Genomic DNA, 20,265 nt, shown 5'->3' with positions numbered 1-20,265 from the left:
CTGGGCGTTCTCATGCTAATGAGGTCATGACGTGAGTGCGGGTGGTGGGCAGCTGATATCACCGGATGCCAGCTTCCCACCCATTTCCTTCCCAGCGTGCACACATACAGTATGTAAGGTTGCTCAGGAAAACCTTACATATGCCTGCACCGTCCACATCTTTCGATGGTCGGTGACCATCAAAAGATGTGGGTGGATCCCCCTGGCGTGTGAATTTATATTACTGTGTAACATCCATTCGCATGCCCTGCGTGCGAATTATGATTCCGAATGGGTGGAGGCAGCCAACCATTCGCAAAGTGGGGTTTGGTGGACTTGCAGGGCTGCAAATTCGCAGCCTTGTGAATCAACCAGAACAACCCCCACTGTATCACAAAATACAGGCCCCAACCACGTCCCACTCCAATGTAGCATGTTTAAAGCCATATAGAGATTCAGCTAACTTCATTAATATCAAATGCCTCCCTCCACCCACCAAGCAACTTAAATGTGCCCTATTGAATTATTGCTCTATTTGCAACAAATTACAGTAACATCCATCCAAGACCTCGTAATCTTTCACAACGTCAAGCTGCTGCCCATTACAGAAACCTGGCTTACACAATCAGACACGGCCTCGCCTGCAGCACTGTCACATGGTGATTTCCACTTTACTCACACCTCCAGGCCTGGTAACTGTAAAGGAGGTGGGGTGGGTATATTACTGTCCTAATCCTTCACATACACAGTTCAACCACCAGAAAGTTCACTCTATTAGGGATTTTTCCCCCTTTCTCTCTGCGTGTTGCTGCTATCTATCGCCCACCTGGGCTTCCCAAACTTAATTTTCTGGAATATTTCTCTGCCTGGCTCCCCACTTCTTATCCTCTGACATCTCCACCATCATCACCATTATCTTGAGTGACCTAAATATTGCTACTGACAGACCACAATCTCTGCATGCTTGAAAACTCCTCTCTTTGACCTTTTCTCTAGGCCTCTCTCAATGGTCTGACTCAACTACTCATGAAGAAGGCCACTGACTTGATCTTGTATTCACCAGTCTATGCTCAGTCTCTGAATCTATAACACTCACTTCCCTCTCTCTGATCACAATCTTATCACATCATTACTCCAAGCTCATTGACACTGAAATCAAGCGAACCTCCCCTAACTTGCAGAAATACCAATGACATTAATTTTCCACAACTATTCACCTCTCTGCAACAACAGCTCTCTACTTATTGTCACCTGTACCAGACTCCTGAAACAGCCCTTGGCAAAGTGGCTCCAGCTTCTCATTACACCCATGCAGGCTTAGATGCCAGCCGTGGCACTACAAATTACCAAAACAACTATTAAATCAATCACATAAAGTAGAATTACAGTGGCATAAATCTCAGGATCTGAGTAATTTCCTCACATATAAGACTATCTACCACTCATACCGCAATGCTTTGGACACTACCAAATAAACATATTTCCAATCTCTCATCTCTTCTCATGCCACCAACCCTAAGCAACATTATAACACATTTAGGTCTCTTCTGTACCCTCCCCTACCTCCTCAACCAGCTAACATCAGTGCACAAGAATTTACCTCCTACTTTAAGGACAAGATAGATAACATCCAATATGAGATGGTATGGTCCACCCCAGTTTTTAACCTAATTAATCCCCCTCCTGAACCCTCTGGCATTTTCTCTTCATTTGAGCCCAAAAATGAAAAGAAGATATCAACACTCTTCTCATCAATGTACTCCTCTACCTCTCCACTTGATCCTATACCTACACAAGTCAATAAAACTCTTATCTCCTGTGCTTATCACAACCTTTACTGAATCTGCAATCTTTCTGTTGCTACTGGTACTTTTCCTTCTGTTCAAACATGCAGTGATTTCTTCCATTCTAAACCCCCCCCCCACACACACACACACACACACACACAATTCTGACCTATTATATTGCACCTGAGAACAATAATTGATAATAAACCTTGGTGAGCCAATATGTCCTATTAACATACTGTATTTAAGAAATTGTTCATCTTTGTACATTATTTCTATGCAAATGAATTGATCTGATAATACATTTGGACATTCTACTCAGCACTCTGCTATTTATTTTATATGACAGCAGAAGGGGGCTGCAGCGCCTAACGACATGAATAATATGAACACAAAAATGGCAAACCCAATGGCAGTTAGGAGATAATGGTATATGTGGGGTAAGGGGGGGGGGTAAGAGTATCTCTCTTTTGAGGTTGACAGTAACTGCAGTAGATTGATCAAGCTAAGGACTTTCTAATTTGTATATTATGGATTAATGCATAATTTTAAAGTGCTGATACACAGGTCCAGTTTGAGCCGATATCACCTGAATCCGACAGATTTGGCCAGTGTAGTGGATGAAATCGCCCCAAATCGGAGATGCTTGATGTAATCGAATCCAATGTGCATTCCCGTGCACATCAGACAGATCTTGTACATCATACGTGTAGAGCATATGATCTATCAGAATCGGATCATCATCAGCATTTTAGCATCCATTATATCGCATCCGATTCCCCTGGAACTCCCAGGGAGTCCTTTCACATGTCATACATCACATGCTATTCATCACATGTAAAAAATGGCACATCAAGTGTCAAGTCTGAAGGAGCTCTCCCAGAGAGCTGCCAGGGGAGCTCAAGGGAAAACTGGTCTGACTTGGCCATCAGACAAGTTGGACCTGTGTATGGGGGCATTTAGCACATAACACCCAGTGAATTAACATTTTTTTTTTATGTTCTGATATTCCATTTAGTATAAAACTGTCTTATTGCCCAATGCAGTTCTGTTCTAGCTGTAAAATCCATATCAAGTCGCAAAATGAGTTGGAATTTAATAGAAACCAAGATGAGACAAGGGCTTTTCTAGGCTGACATTAATACACTTTATTAATATGCAGCTGAACTGTTCTTATTGCTTTTGCCATTTTGATTCTAGTCATACTCAAAGGTAAAATGAATCAAATCCTTGCAGCTGAACTAGGGAATTACAAAAAAATAATAAAATAGAGATCCGGGCCTATCTTCCCTGTTTGTTTGCTCCGGATCACATGCAGCCTCTGTGAGTTACAGCAATAATAATTGGCATTTTATGGCACATATCTCCCACAGAGAAGTCTTGTTCCTTTTAGATTTGTAGCAATACAGAAAGATACTGGGCACAAGTCCCACAACCAGATAAAAAGAAAAGGATACAGCTTGAGGAAGTGAAGAAAAACCATTTAGATACAATTATCCGGTGAGGTCTAATTTTTACTGGGGCCTGACCTTCTCTCCGTTCCCAGAGTGTAAGGAAGAACAAACATGAAATAACATAGAGAACATAACGCGGTACGATACAATAGAGGCAAATGCTAATTCTTATGTATGCAAATACTAAATTATTATTATTGTTATTAAGTTATTTGTATAGTGCCCACATATTCCGCAGCAATTTACAGAGAATATTTGAACATTCACATCAGTCCCTGCCCCAGTGGAGCTTAAAATCTATATTCCCTACCACATGTACACGCACACACACACACCCACATTCAGTCTAGGGTTAATTTTGTTGGAAGCCAATTAACCTTCCAGTATAGTTTTGATTGTGGGAAGAATCTGTTGCACCCGGAGGAAACCCACGCAAGTATGGGGAGAATATACAGACTTTGCACAGTTAGGGCCATGGGGGGAATCAAACCCATGACCTCAGTGCTATGAGGCAGTAATGCTAACCATTTTACTGTCCGTGCTGCCAAAATGTGCACAGGTATTACGTAGGTCTGTTAGGTCTAACATCTTGATTAGAGTTTAGCTAGGGTGCAGAGTCTCTACTCTAAAGGGCAGGAACTATTACACAGTCTGTTGGGAATAATTATCAACCGTCACATTGGACTGATTCTACACACACCTTTATAGACTGCAACGATTCTCAACTGCAATCCCATATGCAGCATAAAATATGCTAATACTCCTGTTGCCTTGAAATGTATTGAAACTCCTGTCGGCAGCTTTACAGATTTCATAAGTTGCGTACAAACATGCAGCAGTGGTTTCAGTTCCTTCAATAATGGCATGGTCACGCAGAATGGCACCGAGAACTGAGGTGCTGGTTCAATGTTTGCTCCATATAGAATCACAGTTGAACACAGACACACCAAAAAATGGTTGCAATAAGCCTGTGTTTTTGCCAGTACCTCCTCCAAACATAATCTGTTAATAAATCCTCACTACGCGGATGTTCAGTCAACCACTGATTGCCCAGCTGCAGAAATATCAGTGGTTCCGTTTGATAGGTCGACAGTGTCTAGGTTAAGAGTAAATTGACCACAATTGGTGTACATGCTGAGGTCGACATGGACAATAGATTGACATTGGTGCACTAGGTTGACATTGACAAAATATCAGCACAATCAAAAGGTCAACATGTCAATGGAAAATCCATGGAAAGTGTGACGTGAGTTTTTCATGATTTTTTTCCCAGACTTTACAATCCACATGGACTACAAATAGGAATGGCAAATTGTGTTGAGTGAAGTGAGGCACAATGCCCAAAGCCTCATTGTGGGTCGATGTCATCAATGAAAAAAAAACCCAGTGAAACCTTATGTCGACCATTTCTTTGTCATGTCAACATTTTGCCTGTGTCTTTCGACCTTTTCTCTGTGGTCACCGACTGCACGTCGACTATATTCCCATGTCCGACCGCTTTGCTGTCAACGTACTTACTTTCAATGTTACACAGTACATTTCTGAATCACTCACCAAATCAGACTTCTGTAAGGTAATGTGCAAAGCCGTCAAATGCATTTCATTGGGCGTCACACTTACTTGACTTGATCCCTGCTATCTATTCAGATATCTACTTTAAGATTGTCTAAAAACACAATTTTACAGTGCCTATTTCTTAGGGGGACACTTAGGCGGTTATTCTGGTTCACTCGCAAAGACAAATTCCTTCTCAAATGGACAGAACAATGTACACTGCTGGTGGGGCAGATGTAACATGTGCAGAGAGAATTAGATTTGGGGAAGTTATTTTGTTTCTGTGCAGGGTAAATACTGACTGCTTTATTTTTACACTGCATTATAGATCCAACTTTGAAGAAAACCCCCCCACCCAAATCTAATTCCCCGTAAGTGTCCCCCTAAGAAGCAGGCACTGTAAAATTGTGTTTTTAGACAATCTTAAAGTAGATATCTGAATATCAGAGTTAAAGTACCAACAAGTCAGCATCTACCTGCCATTTACAGAAAGAGAAAAGCTTTATTCTTTACTATTATGATTTAATTGTTGATAAAAACTACAGTACATGAAATGAAGCTTGTGGTTACTATGAAAGGTCTTGTCCAGGGGCGGATTGGCCATTATATCCACCGGGAATATTCCCGGGAGGCCGATCATAGTGAGGCCGCCCGCCCGCCCGCCCGCCGCCGAAATACAGTCTCCTTCACATGTAGGTATTTTATCATTCAGCAGCTGCCCCGCTGCTGAATGCGTCTCAGCCTCCTCCCGCCACTGCCCCGCCTCCTCCTCTAGTAGTAGCGCAGCTCCATGAGCCGGGGCCAGGGATGTCAGCAGTGGCGGTTATCAACATCAGTGGCGGGCTGGGCAGGGGCGGCATGCTGGGCAGGGTGCCAGCTGCCCCCCCCCAGGCCACTGCAATAGAACTGTTTGTGGCTGCAGATGTGCCGTGCACATGTAGACATGTGGCCGGTATGCAGTGCAGCGTGTGCTCCTGACTGCTCTGACAGGCATCAGTGGGGAGACAAAGTGCACTGTGACTGTATTGTACACAGTCACGACAGGACCTGTCACTGTGCAGTCCCTCTTTGCCTGGGACAGCCACCAATGAGCTAACTGAGCTCACGCAGGCTAGCCCCTCCCCTCCTGTGTCCACTGTCCTGACCTCGGGCTCAGGCTCCTCCTCTTCTCTCCTCCCGGGCAGCTTCAACTGCTTCCTCCCTTCTCCACGGTCCACAGTCACAAATCACAGCACAGGAGCTGCTGGCCTGGGTGAGTGCTTTGGTGAGGGGACATGGTTGGGGCTATCCCAAAATAGTTGTTATGTTAGAAACATGTGTCAGTGCTTATGTGTGTGGAATGGACTAAGTATGTCTCTGTGTGTGTAAAACTATGTGTAACATATGTGGGTGGGCCCTGTTGCTTTCATTAAATGTGTGTGTGTGTCTGCATGTGATTGTGTGGAAAAATACATGTCAGTGGTTTATTTGTGTGTGTGTGTGTGGGTGGGGTGGGGGGGGGGGGGGTTGGCTGTTGTTACAGTATCTGGTACTTGTATATAGATATTAGCATCTGTAACTATATATAAACTGGAATAGTTATGTGTGTATATGTGCCATTTGTATATGTGTTTCTGGTAATTGTATATGTGTATACAATCTGTATATTCCAAGGTTTATATGTATATATGAGTGTTTGTGTTTATATACAAGCCTATATATATATATTGATATACAATATGTGTACCTATGGACAGTGTATATATGAGTGTTTGTGTTTATATACAAGCCTATATATATATTGATATACAATATGTGTACCTATGGACAGTATATTAGTTCAGTAGCATAGGGTTTAGAAGGGTATGTAATGTAGTGGGTTTAGAAGGGTCATTGATGTACAAGGGTGTACAGAGTTCATTAGTGTAGCTTATAGAGGGGTCTGTGATGTAGTGGCGGGTACAAAGGGGTCTGTGATGTAGTGGCGGGTACAGAGGGGTCTGTGATGTAGTGGCGGGTACAGAGGGATCTGTGATGTAGTGGCGGGTACAGAGGGGTCAGTGATGTAGTGGCGGGTACAGAGGGGTCAGTGATGTAGTGGCGGGTACAGAGGGGTCAGTGATGTAGTGGCGGGTACAGAGGGGTCAGTGATGTAGTGGCGGGTATAGAGGGGTCAGTGATGTAGTGGCGGGTATAGAGGGGTCAGTGATGTAGTGGCGGGTATAGAGGGGTCAGTGATGTAGTGGCGGGTATAGAGGGGTCAGTAATGTAGTGGCGGGTATAGAGGTGTCAGTAATGTAGTGGCGGGTATAGAGGTGTCTGATGTAGTGGCGGGTACAGAGGGGTCAGTGATGTAGTGGCGGGTACAGAGGGGTCAGTGATGTAGTGGCGGGTACAGAGGGGTCAGTGATGTAGTGGCGGGTATAGAGGGGTCTGTGATGTAGTGGCGGGTATAGAGGGGTCAGTGATGTAGTGGTGGGTACAGAGGGGTCAGTGATGTAGTGGTGGGTACAGAGGGGTCAGTGATGTAGTGGCGGGTATAGAGGGGTCAGTGATGTAGTGGCGGGTATAGAGGGGTCAGTGATGTAGTCGCGGGTACAGAGGGGTCAGTGATGTAGTCGCGGGTACAGAGGGGTCAGTGATGTAGTGGTGGGTACAGAGGGGTCAGTGATGTAGTGGTATATATAGAGGGGTCAGTGATGTAGTGGCGGGTACAGAGGGGTCAGTGATGTAGTGGCGGGTACAGAGGGGTCAGTGATGTAGTGGTGGGTATAGAGGGGTCTGTGATGTAGTGGTGGGTATAGAGGGGTCTGTGATGTAGTGGTGGGTATAGAGGGGTCTGTGATGTAGTGGTGGGGATAGAGGGGTCAGTGATGTAGTGGCGGGTAGAGAGTGGTCAGTGATGGTCAGTGATGTAGTGTAGGGTATAGAGGGTCAGTGATGTAGTGGTGGGGATAGAGGGGTCAGTGATGTAGTGGCGGGAATAGAGGGGTCAGTGATGTAGTGGCGGGAATAGAGGGGTCAGTGATGTAGTGGCGGGAATAGAGGGGTCAGTGATGTAGTGGCGGTAATAGAGGGGTCAGTGATGTAGTGGCGGGTATAGAGGGGTCAGTGATGTAGTGGCGGGTAGAGAGTGGTCAGTGATGTAGTGTAGGGTATAGAGGGTCAGTGATGTAGTGGTGGGGATAGAGGGGTCAGTGATGTAGTGGCGGGAATAGAGGGGTCAGTGATGTAGTGGCGGGAATAGAGGGGTCAGTGATGTAGTGGCGGGAATAGAGGGGTCAGTGATGTAGTGGCGGTAATAGAGGGGTCAGTGATGTAGTGGCGGGTATAGAGGGGGCAGTGATGTAGTGCAGGGTCTAAGAAGTCAGTACAAATACTAATCCTTCATACACTAAAATTTAATTCAGCATCAAAATACAGGAAAAGGTATGCAATGTGGGTTAAAATAAAAAGGAGGGGTAGCAAACTCAGAGGTCAGATATGCGTGAACTGTGTAATGCCGCGCACCACATACCGCAATGTTTAAACTGAGGTATGCTATTTTTTTCTGTCAGCAAAGGAAATTTTTGCCCTGTGCTCCATCATTTGGTCTTCAGGCCCATACACACTGGTTCACTTTGAGCTGAAAGCAGCTCAGTTTGTCTATAGCTGCTTTCATCTCAAAAGCCACCCTATGCGTATGGGGCAGTGATCAGTGGTGAGCGCTGCTGCACGTTCTCGCATCATCGCTGGCCACCACTGCTCATCTGCTGGTATTATCAGCAGATGAGTGATGGAGTGGACAGCTTTCCATAGTGTCCGGCTATGGGAAGTCGACCACCCCCGGGGAAAATCGCTAGAATGGACGAAAGACGCTCAGTTGTGTATGAACTGAGCATTTTTCAGCCGAGCATTTTCTCCATCATTTCTCACCATACAAGCTGGGTAAAAATGCCCATTGTGTATGAAGATTTAGAACCGAGGCCCAGGTGCATGCATGTGTGTTTGTATCCAAACTTCTGAAATGCCACATCAACCCACCCAGCGGTAAGATTGCCTCGTTGGTAGGAGTTGGTGCCCCCAGTAGTGGCTGCCTGGAGTTACTTCCTGGGGGAAGGAGGTAGTAGTCTGTGTGCCATGGCGCGGGGGTGTATGGCAGCAGTGTATGTATGAATGAGACTGTCAGTGCACGTATGTATGTTTGTATTTATGTATGTATGTATGTATGTATGTATGATTGAGGCAGTCAGTGCGTGTATATATATTTGAATGAGAGTGACAGTGCATGTATGAACGAGGCTGTCTGTGCATGTATTTATGTCTGTATCAGAGCAGCAGTACATGTATGCATGAATGAGAGTGATGGTGTAAATATGTATGAATCAGAGCGGCAGTACATGTATGAATGGAAGTGACAGTGCATGTACAGTATATATGAATGAGAGCGGCAGTGCATGCATGTATGAATGAGAGTGTCAGTGCATGTATGAATGAGAGTGTCAGTGCATGTATGAATGATAGAGGCAGTGTATGCATGTATAAGAGCGACAGTGCATGTATGTATGAATGATAGGGGCAGTGTATGTATGTACAGTATGAATGATAGGGGCAGTGTATGTATGTACAGTATGAATGATAGGGGCAGTGTATGTATGTACAGTATGAATGATAGGGGCAGTGTATGTATGTACAGTATGAATGATACGGGCAGTGTATGTATGTACAGTATGAATGATAGGGGCAGTGTATGTATGTACAGTATGAATGATAGGGGAAGTGTATGTATGTACAGTATGAATGATACGGGCAGTGTATGTATGTACAGTATGAATGATAGGGGCAGTGCATGTATGTACAGTATGAATGATAGAGGCAGCGTATGTATGTATAAGAGCGACAGTGCATGCATGTATGAATAAATGAGAGCGCTATTAAGTGTAAGGGGGGCCCCTTAAAAAATTTGCTATGGGGCCCAAAAAGTTATAGTTACACCCCTGATGACAGGGAATCGGGACATCTGTCAGAATGAACTTAGGTCTACAGTCATTAGGTCGACCCCACTAGGTCGACTGGCAGGAAGGTCGACCTGACTTAAGGTTGACATGGGCCAAGGTCGACATGACTTAAGGTCGAATTTGCATAAATGTCGACATGAGGAAGGTCGACTGGTCATAAGTTCGACATGGGTTTTTCACTGTTTTTTGATCCGAATGTCGACACAGTCGACATGGACACAGTTGGCAATGAGAATCGGAACCTCGCATCGCTCGCTTCGCTCGCAATGCTTCGGGCACTATTTTATTCTCCCACCACGCCCTAGTGGATGGTAGGGCATGAAATACCGCCTGTCGGCACATGTCGGCTCAAAAAACAGTGAAAAACCCATGTCGACCTTATGACCAGTCGACCTTCCTCATGTCGACCTTTATGCAGTCGACCTAGTGGGGTAGACCTAATGACTGTAGACCTAAGTTCATTCTAATAGATGACCGCATCCCGATGACAGGTACCCCCACTGCCGCTAATGACTGGTACCTGCTGGTGCAGTGGTAAAGATAGGACACACTGCCGCCTGCATTAATAACGGGACCCGCTGCCATCTGCGCTTGTGACAGGGACCCATTGTCATCGCTGCACTGGGAGCCACTGCCGTCGATGCTAATTACAGATACTCCAGCTGCCGAAAGCATTAGTGACAGGGGTACCCCGCGTGTATTGTGAGGGGAGGTAGAGAGGTTTGGTTCAGCACATGAATACCTCTGCTGGGGGTGTGGAGAGATACAGTGATGCTTGTTGCAGCCCCCCTCTCATTGGCTCTCAGGGTCTGTGCATTCTCACACCTGCACATGTACAGACTCCGACCATCAGGGATAGGGACGAATTTGGATCAAAAATAATGTGTCTGAATCGACCCCTTTTTTCACTCGTAAGGATTAGGAGGTGCAAAGTAATTTATGTAACAACTGCCTGCTCTCCCTTCTCTACCACCCCCTCTCCTACTCTACCCCCCTCTCTCCCCCTATACCACCCCTCTTCTCCTCTACCACCCCCTTCTCCTCCATCCTTTACCACCCCCTTCTCCTCCTCCTTTACCACCCCCTTCCCTCCTATAACATCCCCTCTCCCCCTATACCATCCTCTCTCCCCCTATACCATCCTCTCTCCCCCTATACCACCCCTCTCCTCCTCTACCACCCCCATCTCCTCCTCTTCTAAACCCACTCTCCTCCTCTACCACCTCATGTCTTCTCCTCTAACCCCTGTTTCCTCCCCTACACCCCCCTCTGCTATACAACCCCTCTCCTCCTCTACCACCTCCTCTCTTTTACCACCCCTGTCTCCTCCTCTAACCCCTGTCTCCTCTACAACCCAGTCTCATGCTCCAACAAGGAGATGCAGCCCTCTGCTGCCAGCACCGCGGATCAGGAGGAGGCCCACTGCTGTGGATAGCGGGGAGGAAGCCTGTCACCATGGATTGGAAGGAGGAGGCCCAGCGCCAGGGATCACGAGAAAAAGTCTTGCACCGCAGATAGGAGGTTGAGGCTCTGCACCAGGGGAAAACAGACAAGAGGCCCGGCACGCCGGTGTGGGAGGAGGAGGCCCGTCGCCGAAGAGAGGGAGAGCTGCCCGAGGTACACTCTCCACTTTGATTGAGGGGGAGGAAGGATTAGGAGGCGCAAAGTAATTTCTGTAACCTTCAAACACCTGCCTGCTTCTGCTCTCCCTTCTCTACCACCCCCCTCTCCTCCTCTACCACCCCCTTCTCCGCCTCTACCACCCCTACTCCTCCTATACCATCCCCTCTCCCCCTTTACCACCCCTCTCCTCCTCTACACCCCCCTTTCCTCCTATTCCATCCCCTCTCCCCCTATACCAACCCTCTCCTCCTCTACAACCCCCCATTCTCCTCCTCAACCACCCCCCATCTCCTCCTCTACCACCCTCCATCTCCTCCTCTACCACTCCCCCTCTACCACCCCCCTTCTCCTCCTCTACCACCCCCTTCTCCTCCTCTACCACCACCCTTCTCCCCCCTCTCCTCCTCCACCACCCCCTCTCCTCCTCTACACCCCCCCCTCTACTCCTATACCACTCCTTCTCTTCATCTACATCCCATCTCCCCCTCTACCACCCACGTCTCTTCCTCTACCACCCACATCTCCTCCTCCTACCACCCCTGTCCCTCCTCTACCACCCCCTCTCCTCCTCTACCACCCCCTCTCCTCCTCTACCACCCCCTCTCCTCCTCTACCACCCCCTCTCCTCCTCTACCCCCCTCTCTCCCCCTATACCACCCCTCTTCTCCTCTACCACCCCCTTCTCCTCCATCCTCTACCACCCCCTTCTCCTCCTCCTTTACCACCCCCTTCCCTCCTATAACATCCCCTCTCCCCCTATACCATCCTCTCTCCCCCTATACCACCCCTCTCCTCCTCTACCACCCCCATCTCCTCCTCTTCTAAACCCCCTCTCCTCCTCTACCACCTCACGTCTTCTCCTCTAACCCCTGTTTCCTCCCCTACACCCCCCTCTGCTATACAACCCCTCTCCTCCTCTACCACCTCCTCTCTTTTACCACCCCTGTCTCCTCCTCTAACCCCTGTCTCCTCTACAACCCAGTCTCATGCTCCAACAAGGAGATGCAGCCCTCTGCTGCCAGCACCGCGGATCAGGAGGAGGCCCACTGCTGTGGATAGCGGGGAGGAAGCCTGTCACCGTGGATTGGAAGGAGGAGGCCCAGCGCCAGGGATCACGAGAAAAAGTCTTGCACCGCAGATACGAGGTTGAGGCTCTGCACCAGGGGAAAACAGACAAGAGGCCCGGCACGCCGGTGTGGGAGGAGGAGGCCCGTCGCCGAAGAGAGGGAGAGCTGCCCGAGGTACACTCTCCACTTTGATTGAGGGGGAGGAAGGATTAGGAGGCGCAAAGTAATTTCTGTAACTTTCAAGCACCTGCCTGCTTCTGCTCTCCCTTCTCTACCACCCCCCTCTCCTCCTCTACCACCCCCTTCTCCGCCTCTACCACCCCTACTCCTCCTATACCATCCCCTCTCCCCCTTTACCACCCCTCTCCTCCTCTACACCCCCCTTTCCTCCTATTCCATCCCCTCTCCCCCTATACCAACCCTCTCCTCCTCTGCCATCCCTTCTCCTCCTCTACAACCCCCCATTCTCTTCCTCAACCACCCCCATCTCCTCCTCTACCACCCTCCATCTCCTCCTCTACCACTCCCCCTCTACCACCCCCCTTCTCCTCCTCTACTACCCCCTTCTCCTCCTCTACCACCACCCTTCTCCCCCCTCTCCTCCTTCACCACCCCCTCTCCTCCTCTACACCCCCCCCCCCTCTACTCCTATACCACTCCTTCTCTTCATCTACATCCCATCTCCCCCTCTACCACCCACGTCTCTTCCTCTACCACCCACATCTCCTCCTCCTACCACCCCTGTCCTCTCCTCTACCACCCCCTCTCCTCCTCTACCACCCCCTCTCCTCCTCTTCCCTCTCACTGTCCCCATTTCTTGTACCTCTCCCCACTCTGACTCCAATCCCTTTGTCCACCTTCCCTAGCTCCCTATGTGTCTCCCTGTAGCCACCTTTGTCTCTCTATCTCTCCCCATCACCCACTGCATCACCATCTACCTCTCCCCTGTGGTACGATCTCCCCATTTCCTCTCTCTCCTGTCACTCTGCCTTTCCAAGACATCACCCTCTGCTTCTCTCAATCATCTGTTCACTGTTACCCACTGCTCCCGTCATTCCCTTTGAGGCCATGCCCTTGTTTTGAGGCAACGCCAACTGTTTTGGGAATATGCGCAAATAACCCCCCTCCCTTCCCTGTTATGGTGTCCTCCTGTAATTGTGTTCTGGAGCCACACCTGACGGGCAATGTATCAGTGGAGGCAACGCCGCACAGGGCCCTGCTGCTGGATGCGTCCCCACCTCCTCCCACCCCACCTCCTTCTCCATACAGCGCAGTAAATATAAGGCCCGGTGCTGCTGGTTGTGGCGCCGCCTATTGTTATGCTGGCTCTGCCCACATGAGGCCACTTCCAGATATTTTCCAGGGCCACTTTTAGGCCCCAATCCGCCCCTGGTCTTGTCTCATTTGAAATAAATGAATATTAAATGTGGGAATGCTTAGTATGCAGACATAACTAATCCTGTGAGTGACAAGGTTGCTGTGAGAGATCCTCAAAATATCCAGTTAAAATGCCAGCGCCGTTCACACCAACTGTTCTATTTTTGGGTGCAATATTTAACTAAACTTCTATTAATTGGCTTGGCTGTATTTTTATTTATTTATTTACTAAAAGAACAGTTGCTGTGAGCGACGCTGGCATTTACATAGTTACATAGTAGGTAAGGCCGAAAAAAGACTTATGTCCATCTATTTCAACCTGGTTTAGATATCCTAGCAAATATTTTGATTATCGCTCACAGCAACGTTGCCACTCAAAGGGTAACTTGGGAATTGTTTTGGGATGCTTTTAAAAAGGTAGACTATCCCTATCCCTAGTGCTTTATGTTTACTTTATTACTTTTCTATTATTCTGTACTTCTTGCTCATGTCATTTTTTTTCTTGCTGAATCTGCAAGTGTACTCAAAAAAGTAAATGCAGGTCAGTTAATCTACATATACATACAGCAAGATAGAGATGGGTCGTTCCTGAACGAAGCGGGACTTTTGAACGGATCCCATAAAAGACTGAGGGAGCCGCCGATCCCAAAAAGTTGAACCGTCGTTCTTTTACTTTCAGTTTCATTTTCCATTACAATGCATTTGCCTGAGCTCAGCACTGCCACCTGTGGCAGCTGAGATGTACTAACTCAGGAGACTGAGGTCCTTATTCTGGTCGATGCGGTCCGTTCCGAATTCTTTCGGAGGGCGCATTTTAGCCGTCTGCGCATGCGTAGGCAACGCTATGCGCATGTGCCACGCATGGTCTCCGTACTCGTTCTCACTAATACCATACAGAAATGTCCACCGAATTAACTCGAGAAATATGGGCGTTTTTGGGCGTCATTCGGACTTACACAAGGGCGTGGTTTCAAAGTGGGAAAAACTGGGCGTAAATATGGGCGTACACGAGGGAGTGCACGAACTCTGGTAGGCGTGCATTCGGACAGCACACCGACTGCAAACGAACCAACACGCATGAAATGTGCAGTCTTCATAAGCAAGTTTCACTTTGCGGAGAGCACTTGTTCATGTGCTAGGCATTCGGTTCGCCCAACTAGTACGCCCGCACCTGAAGCACTGTCAGCTGAACACAATACAATCCACTCCTCTACTCATTACTCATTAATTACACTCTTTTCATTGCTTCAATTGGAAGCATTGCTGCCTAAATGGACCATTACTTAAAGGCACAAAGATAAGCTAAAACACCACCCCACGATTGACGCCAACCCGAAGCGTGGCGAGCGCAGCGAGCCCGCGTGGGGCGGCGGTGCGCGTCCTCCGACCTTTTCATTCCCCTACTATCCACGTCGGCGTGGAGTTGAGAATATAAAGTGTGGCGAGCGCACCGAGCCCGAAGCGTGGCGAGCGGACGCATATAACTTCACAGGTATACGCGTCTGCTCGCCACGCTTCGGGCTCGGTAGCTCGCTGCGCTCGCCACACTTTATATTCTCAACTAGACGCCGACGTGGATAGTAGGGGAATGAAAAGGTCGGAGGACGCGCACCGCCGCCCCTTGCAGGCTCGCTGCGCTCGCCACGCTTCGGGTTCACGTTAATTGTGGGGTGACGACGGGGACATATATAATGTGAAATGGGTCATATTGGCCCATTTCACATTTTTTACTATGTGAGATGGACTTAATCAAGTCCATCTCATCTTGTGCCATTATAATGGCACAAGACCGACGCGATGCTCCCGATTTCAATGTTAAAAAAATATTTTAACATTGAAGCCTATGGCAAAATCGCGGGCATCGCATCGGTCGCGTCGGGGCCAATGTTAATGGTCGCGACCGACGCGATGCCCACGATTTTCCCTTTGCCGGCAAAATGGACCTGATTTCAAAGGAAATCGGGTCCATCGCGGGCATCGTGTACCTTAACTTAAAGGCACACGATGCCCGCGATTGTGGCCGTGCTAGGAAACAAGTACCCCATTTTGCAGTAGAAAAACAATTAAACTCTGGAAAAATGGATGTATGTAGTGGCACAGGAGGCTGTGACTAAAAGGGGGACACGTTAGTAATTTGAAATAGTTAATAATGAAGCTTTAAATATAATGTTAATCTGTAGACTCATACCCCCATTATGCCATGGCGCATACCTCCAATTCCACTCCACCGCACCAAATTTTTGCCATCAGGTTGGAGTCTTTCCCCTTGTTTTCCCACAGTTGTCTGACAGATTCAGTATTGATGTAATTTTGAAGGATTGGATACAAAAAACTGGAAATAGGTGTCCAAAATGTCACCATCTTCTTTAGAAATGTTTGAAGAACCAGTTATAAGAATAAATTCTAAAATTAGAAAATGTACTAAAATTTCACAAATTCAATTGTTTTTTAAAAATAGAGAAAGATCAGCAACTTCAACTATTTTCAAGTCTATTTAGTAGTATCCATGCCACATGTGTGCCAGTATAGGATTATGTGCACAACCAAACATGTTTAAGTTAAATATGAAATAATTTGGCTTAATTTATTACAGGTGGCAAATTACAAACACAATTGGCTTTCCAGTTGGACAAATTTTTATTAGTAATTAAAAATGTTTGATATTTTTTAAAGAGCGTTTTAAAAAAACACAAACTGCAAATGTTAGCTTCAAATTTTATATTTATCATGTAAATCAGCAATTGTCTTGTGAACTTGTTAAAGGTCTTCAAACTGCTAAAATTCAATAACAATTCAAAGAAGTATGATGAAATAATGTCTTCCTTCATGTATAATCCTAGATTTATAGTACTGTAAAGGTTTTTAATATATTCTTCTTCTTATGAATGTTATGTTATGTAATGTCCTACAAAAAATAATATAAACAGTCTTACAGATTCTGTCTGTACCATCTGCTGATGGAAGCAAAGCATGGAACCTCAACACTTCATTTAACAGAGTATACCTTGAATTGTGCAAAGTGCATATATAAAAATGAAGTCAAATCAGGATATTCATATATAAAGGTAATAAGAGTTATTGATCTCACATGGAGACTAAAAATTCAGCTGCAGATTGCCAGATGCCTAGATGTGTCTTAATAAAGATGAAATATGTTCTCAAAAAATATATATTTATAATTATTTATTTAACATATGCATTCCCTTTTGATCATTTAGCTGCTGATTCTCATGGTCTATTCATATATGCCTTGTTTTATTTATACAGGTTGAGTATCCCTTATCCAAATATCCGTTTTCTAAATTATTCCAAAAACCATACATTCCAGGAACTGAAATTTTCTGCTAAAAGCACTACTGGGGACATCTGTAACCGCACTACGGAGGATGATATGTAACTGCTACTAAATACTGTATGTGCAAGAAAATGATTGCATGGCATTTAAATTCTGTATCTCAGATAGTACAGAAACTTTGTTTCATGTTTTGAAACCTTGTTTTATGCAAAGATAAAAAATATTTGGTGTATTTTGATGTGTTTGTACAGCATCAATGCAAGATACCTCAAGATCATTGAAATCTAAAAATATTCTGAAATACGGAATAATCCATTATCCAAAATTCTTCTAGTCCAGAGCATTTTGTATAAGGGATACTCAACCTGTACATGATTCTTATTTAATAGCAGCTATATAAAGGAGGATATGTTATAAGGCACTACGTTTGCTGCACTGTAAAGCATGTAAAGTGTTGCAAAATGTGTGTGAAGATAAAGTGATAAAGTTTCTGTATGCACCACAAACACTACAAGCAGCATATTAACCAGTGGTGGTTTTTTTTTTAGAGGCAGGGGGTGACAGTCGGAGGCAGAGTGTAACAAGCACATGATGCTCACAATTCAGCACTACCCCATCACCCACCCCTGGGCATCGGTAAAGTGGAGAAAAGTGCAATGATAGCCTAAAGACTACATGGACACTTTCATCTACTCCCGGCATTGTACTTGTAAAACCAACCCCCTACCAGCTCCGGTATCACTTACACACATGCCAAGGCCTGGCATATACTACCAGTAAAAGGAATGACACACATTTACAGTATTTGCAATGCACTTTATTATATAAAATTATGGCACTCAATATCTTGTAGCGGATTAGAGTATACAGTGCCTTCCACCATAATACCCCACAAAACACAGAGCATCCCTGCATAACACCCAGTACAAACAGCACCCCAATATCACCCTAAGTGCACACAGCATTCCCCATATTACGCCAGTATCCCCTATATTACCTCCAGTACATATAGCATTCCAATATTATTTCCAAAACACACAGCATCCCCCATATTCCCTTCATAGTAAAATTAACAAGAAGCCAGGTCCTGGTACAATTTATTGGGAAGAGAGGACACAGCCTGGCAGTGACTGAGGAGCAGTAAGAAGAGCTAATAATATTATTTATTTTATTAATGGTTAACAGTTATTTATATATGACACATATTCTGCATCGTTTTACAGAGAATATTTGAGAATATTTGAACACTCACATCAGTCCCTTCCCCAGTGGAGCTTACAATCTATATCCCCTACCACATTTACAAGCCAACACATTAATTTAGGGCTAATTCTTTTGAGAGCTAACTAACCTACCAGTATATCTTTGGAATGTGGGAGGAAACCGGAGAACCATGAGTAATCCCACGCAAGCACTTGGAGAATATACAAACTCCACACAGTTAGGGCCATGGTGAACCCATGACCTCAGTGCTGTGAGGGAGTAATGCTAACCATTACACCATCCGTGCTGCCCCAATGATATAAATCATCCTGGCAAGAGGGGTGGTGGGGGCTATGGCAGGAGTACATCAACTGACCAAGTGGGAACTATCCCCCAATCAGCATCTCCATAACCATGCCACTTGATGCCTGGATTTACCAGCATGCCCCTGACTCGAACAGCAGCAAACAGGCTCCTAGTTATTCCAAATGCTTGCACATAAATGGAGACTAATACGACAATAAATACAATTGTAAAAAATATCTACTAAATGACGGAGGGGAAGGGTGATTGGTCAGTTGGCATCGGTAATGGAGCCTCCGCAGAAGAACAATATGGAGTCTGCTCAATAGCACTGTCTACTTTCAACATCATGTTGGTTCCGACATATTATTGCTATAGCTAGATTTTTAGTTAGAATGTATTTTTGGTACTCTTTACCTAGAAGGGCGGCCATCGCGGGCATCGCATGTACCAAAAAATCGCATGCGATGCGACCGACGCGATTACCGCGATTTTTCATAGGGAATAATGTTAAATGTCCCAATTGACCCGATTTTCCATAGGGAACAATGTTAAAAGGCCCACAGAGGCCAAATAGGCACTCTGAAGTGTGAAATGGCCCCCCCAATAGTTAACGCCACCCCACGATCAACGTCAACCCTAAACGTGGCGAGCGGCGGCGGTACGCGTCCTACGACCTTTTCATACCCCCACTATCCACGTCGGCGTAGAATTGAGAATAGAAAGTGTGGCGAGGGACGCGGACACCTGTGAAGCCCGCGAGGGGACGCGTATACCTGTGAAGGTGTCCGTGTCCCCTCGCGGGGCTCGCTGCGCTCGCCACGCTTCGGGCTCGGTGGCTCGCTGCGCTCGCCACACTTTCTATTCTCAACTCCACGCCGACGTGGATAGTGGGGAGTATGAAAAGGTCGTAGGACGCGTACCGCCGCCCCTCGCGGGCTCGCTGCGCTCGCCACGCTTCGGGCTGACGTTGATCGTGGGGTGGCGTTAACAATTGGGGGGCCCATTTCACACTTCAGGGTGCCTATTTGGCCTCTGTGGGCCATTTAACATTGTTCCCTATGGAAAATCGGGTCAATTGGGACATTTAACATTGTTCCCTATGGGAAATTGCGGTAATCGCGTCGGTCGCATCGCATGCGATTTTTTGGTCGCATGCGATGCGACCAACGCGATTTTTTTTTTCCTTACGATGCCCACGATCAAAATCGTGGGTGCCCTTCTAGGAAAAGAGTACCGTATTTTTTGTACAGCATGCAGACAAGCTGTAATTTAGCTGTTAATTTTTTTAATTCACAAAGATATTCTAATTCCCTGCCAATATATTCCAAATAATTAATGAATGTATTAAAGCACGCCTTTATGAAATTATGCCCCTATGTAATACTGCAAACAGATCAACCAAGTTCACAGTAATACTGTAGCTCTAAACAAAAAACAAGTGTTAGCGTCTACCATTAAATGATTTTGAAAAGAATAAGTGTAATTGAACTCACAATGGAAAGAGAACATGAGTGTGAGAATAACATTTCATGTGGTTTATTTAATCTTCACCAAAATCTCCTGTAGCTTCAGGGAAAGCAGCTCTCTCTGAACTACAGTTTTAACTGGTTAGCCCATTTTTTTTTTGCCATGTTGTCCTATTTA

The 20,265-nt window shown here is 46.2% G+C and overlaps 1 protein-coding gene and 1 long non-coding RNA gene across 4 annotated transcripts in view; one reads left to right on the top strand and one right to left on the bottom strand.

Moving 5' to 3' along the window:
- Positions 1 to 20,265, bottom strand: part of GRIN2D (glutamate ionotropic receptor NMDA type subunit 2D) — a 762,310-nt gene that overhangs the window by 140,035 nt on the left and 602,010 nt on the right. The gene's annotated exons all lie outside the window — the stretch shown is intronic.
- Positions 5,622 to 20,265, top strand: part of LOC146042563 (uncharacterized) — a 50,203-nt gene continuing 35,559 nt past the window's right edge. The window contains exon 1 of the long non-coding RNA XR_014463919.1: positions 5,622 to 6,026. This is a non-coding gene — a long non-coding RNA (uncharacterized LOC146042563). The remainder of the gene's footprint in view (positions 6,027 to 20,265) is intronic.

The sequence above is a fragment of the Crinia signifera genome, chromosome 19 (assembly GCF_055691185.1).
Source record: "Crinia signifera chromosome 19, ASM5569118v1, whole genome shotgun sequence".
Classification (NCBI taxonomy): Eukaryota; Metazoa; Chordata; class Amphibia; order Anura; family Myobatrachidae; genus Crinia; species Crinia signifera.
Note: the sequence above shows the minus strand (reverse complement) of the source record. Positions and strands in the feature narration are given on the sequence as shown.